The sequence below is a fragment of the Sceloporus undulatus genome, unplaced genomic scaffold, assembly GCF_019175285.1.
Source record: "Sceloporus undulatus isolate JIND9_A2432 ecotype Alabama unplaced genomic scaffold, SceUnd_v1.1 scaffold_3136, whole genome shotgun sequence".
NCBI lineage: Eukaryota > Metazoa > Chordata > Lepidosauria > Squamata > Phrynosomatidae > Sceloporus > Sceloporus undulatus.
In genome coordinates this window covers 1-4,206 of record NW_024806056.1, presented here as the reverse complement: position 1 = coordinate 4,206, position 4,206 = coordinate 1, and the positions used below count along the sequence as shown (strand labels likewise).

Sequence of the window (4,206 nt, the reverse complement as noted above, 5' to 3'; positions counted from 1 at the left end):
CCCCCCCCCCTGCATGTTTTCCAGACACTTGGTTGGCCATATTGCCCTTGGAGGACTCCTGGAGTTAAAAATTCATGCTTGGACTCATGTTAACTCCTAGCCTAGATTAAGAGACAGAACATTTAACTGTGCTTATCACTGCCATGCTACAGATGACCATGTTTCAGAAAGAACAACTTACAAGAGTTGCTTTTTACACACCAGTCAAGCTCATAGCATTCTTGAGCATCAGGTGTGTGTGTGTGTGTGTGTGTGTGTGTGTGTGTGTGCACGCGCACATTTGCATACATGCAGCCGTGTTTGTATGCATCCATGCACAATTATTTCTGAATCTGGATGGCCACATCCTGGAGCAATAGCAGTGTTTTCACAAACCCTAAGAAGAGTACAATTTCATTGTAAAACAAATCATTCAACTGTTTCATTTGCATTTGGAACAAAATCCAAGAGCACTGTATTTTTAATCTAATATCTTCTTTCCTACAGTTACCTCCTCCACCAAAAGTGCTCCACATAGAGACAACAGATATGTGCCTTGCTGATGCTCCTCTTAAACTCAGAAAATATAGTGAATGAAAAAGGAGTTGATAGAAATGTCCATCCATATTCAAACCAGAGATGGCTGAGAATTTAATTTCGGCTTGCTTTTTATAAGAATCCCAAAAAAATTGGAAATAACTTCATATTCAAGATGGAAAAATAAATCTTGATATGTTATGATTTCAATGTTCATCTAAGCCCTGCAGTTTGGAAGCTTTAAAAATTGGTTTTGAATCACCGTATATTTAGCCACGCCAATGCTCCAATAGGGTTGATACCTCTTTTTTCCCCAGTGACAGTCTTTTCTTCTTCTTTTCTTTCTGTGAGACTCTTCATCTGTAACATCTATATAGAAGATAGTTACAACATGGTCCTCTGTGTGCATGTAATTGCTTTATTTGGCCAACATACTTGGGGAAGGGAGAAAATTTGGTTTCACCGTTATTAGAAGAATTGACAAAAATTCTTGAATCCAGGATGGATAGAACTTGGAGATTACATACTGTGGAACATGAATCCAATTTTATTTTCTTTTTTAATTCTTTGAAATCCTGCCTTTTCTCCAATAATGGGACTCAAACCAGCTTACAACATGTTAAGAACAATACAGATTAATACTATACCAATATATTAATAAAAACTATAAAGGATGCTTAAAAGACAGTTCAGCAATTTATCCTTCAGAGAGCATAGATGATGGGATGAACAAGAGAAGGAATAACAGCTGTGCCAAGAAGGGCTGTGGGCATGTCCGGCCTATTGACTGTACCAACTGTGCCTGTTGTGTCCCCAAGAATAAGGCTATTAAGAAGTTTATCACCAAAACATTGTAGAGGCAGCTGCAGTCTGAGGCATGTGTCTTTGACTCATATGTATTGCCCAAGCTTCATGTGAAGCTTCACTATTATGTGAGCTATGCCATCCACAGCAAAGTTGTGAAGAACTGTTTCCAGGAGGCATGGAATGCCTACCTAGGTTCTACCTAGGTTCAGGCCTGCAGGTGCTGCACCTAGACCACCCCCAAGCTTATGTAAGGAGATCATTTGAATGATGTCAATTGGCTAGTATTGACTAAATAAAGAAATTTACCAATGATAATTCTGTGAAAAGAAAAGAAAAGAAAGAAAATTGAACAATTTATAAAGTTTAAACCATTAAAATTCCTTAAAAGGCCATATACAAACCACAAAACAACACAGCACACCATTTCAGTGAGTTTCTAAAAATTCATTGCACAAGAATGTTTTGACTTGTTGGCAGAAGGAGAGCAAGGAAGGGTCCTACTAGGCTCCCCAGGAAAGAGTCTGGGAGCAGCCACCATGAAGTCACTCTTCCTTGTTCCTACCAAATAAGACTGAGAAAGTGGTTGGTTAGAGAGAAAGACCTCTCCTGAAGATCTTAGAGCTTTAATGGACACATAAAAAGAGATATGATCCTTCAAATAGCCTGGGCACAAGCCATATATAGGACTTTATAGGTCATTGCCAGCACTTTGAATTGTGCCTGGAAACAGACCGACAGTCAAGGGAACTGTTGCAACAAGGGAGCTATGTGTTCTCTATAGCCAGCCCCAGTTAATTTCCCCCTCTCTATTCAAGGATCATTAGTTACACACAATGAAGTAGACTGAGATGGTTTGGGAAAAGGAATACATTTTGAGATGGAGAGAATGTTCCTAGAATATTCTTTATGCTCTTTTATTTCCTTTGCTGAATTTCCTTTCCAGCATCATGCATGATGGCCCAATATTCAAACTACCTCATATAGATTTGTTTACATTGTAAATTGATGAGTTTGTTTTCCCTGTCCTCCCTTTCCCCCACTCTCTGAACTGAAATTGAATTGCATGTCATCTCAGAGCACAAAGTGGTTTTCCTTCTTCTCCTTTCATTGACTGTGGTACACTTTGCTGAGTAATAAAACACCTTTTAAAGAAAACATGGGGCATGGTATTGATGGAACTTCACCATCTTTGAATATTTATCGATACAATGGTACTAGCTGGAGTGAGAAATAAACATTAGCGTCTGTAATAGTTTCCAGGAAAAAGAATGGAGAAAAGGAGGAATGAGAGAATGGAAGGGAAGAAAAGAAAAAAGAGAAAAATCTCTCTGGACTTCAGCTGCCTTGAGAACTGGACTTAACAAATAAATAGTTCATGATGTGCCAAAATTGAATTGCCAAGTGATTGACCACATCCTATGTTACACAAGGAAAAGGCCACTGTTGTTTTTACAAGTGGGTTTCATTCCAAGTTCGAGTTCACTGTATAAATATTATGGAGCTGGTTCTTGAGCGTTAACCTTTATTTCAGATTAACTGTAGACAGGTATAAAGGGAGAACTATATAGATTTCTGAGGGGAGGGAGAGTAACTTCATAAAATCAGTATGTCAAGTCCTAGGTATAAAGTTTGGAATGAAAGCAATGTCAATAGGAATATGACATTAACCATTTAACAGTGAGCTGTATCTTCAGGACAAAAATAATATTTATGCCCCAATGTTCAGTCTGTACATCAGGGCACACAGTGCTTTGCTATGTGCAAGCGGGCTGCCACATTCGTACCAGTGGAGGCATTGCTCAACACATCCACCCTTTTGCCTGTACAAAAATGTTAGCCTCCACTAAAGAGGATAGAAAAAAAAATATTTGCAAGCCATCAGAGAGCTGTTCATGTACAGTGAAAGCTGCAATAGATTAAACAGGAGTGCATGTACCTCGTGTTGGTGCAGTGGAAATTATATTCAGTGCAGAATTTAATGTCTATAACCCCATGGATTTGAGAGGACAAAAACGTGTTCACATTTATGTAGAATTGTTGCCTGCCTGATTTGATTCATGGAAAAAGTGTGGCATAGTGGTTTGGGTGTTGGACTAGGACTCCAGGATGACCAAGCTTCAAATCCCTGCTCAACCATGGAAACCCACTGGGACAAGTCATACCCTCTCAGTATCAGAGTAGGGCAATAGCAAGCAGCTCTGAAGAAATCTTGCTAAAAAACGCTATGATAGTTCATTTTACTTGGATGCTGTAGTTGAGACAGGTCCAGTGGAGCCTGCTTGTTCTATTTTATTGGATTATATTTAAATTTGTGCAAGTTGAAGATTTTCATATCAGCACTTACCATGGGGTAAGTGCTGGTAAAACACTGGTAAAATGTTTAGGAAGTGTGTGTGTGTGTGTGTGTGCGCGTGCGCGCGCGCGTATGCGCACGAAAGCCTGATGCACTTTCCCAAATCATCCCCTCACCTTCAGTGTTCCTGAGTCATTTGGGGAGCAGCCACTTCCCATTAACACTAACTAGAAGGGGACTGGACAAGAGTGTAAGGGGAGTGGTGAATGCCTCACTGCAGCAAGGGAGGTCTCCATCCTGCCTAAAGGAGGCTGGTGAGGCCGTTACTTCTTCTTTTTTTTAAAAAAAAGCCCTCTCTGGGTCCCACCATTCTAGAGGATTATTGGCCAATCTCTATTGCACAGGAGGAGTGTGTTCCTGTTGGCTCTCTCAACAGCTTTCAGTACTATTAGCCATGGTATCCCTCTGAGCTAACTCTCTGGGATGGGACTTTGGGGTACTGTTTTTCATTGGTTCCATATTTTCTTGGAAGGATGAATTAGAAGTGCTGGGAGACTCCTGTTAAATGCCCTGGCTGTTGGACTGTGGGG

The 4,206-nt window shown here is 40.2% G+C and overlaps 1 pseudogene; it reads left to right on the top strand.

The window, feature by feature from the left end:
- Window positions 1-1,241: 1,241 nt before the first annotated feature.
- LOC121918024 lies at window positions 1,242-1,570 on the top strand (annotated as a pseudogene).
- Window positions 1,571-4,206: the final 2,636 nt, after the last annotated feature.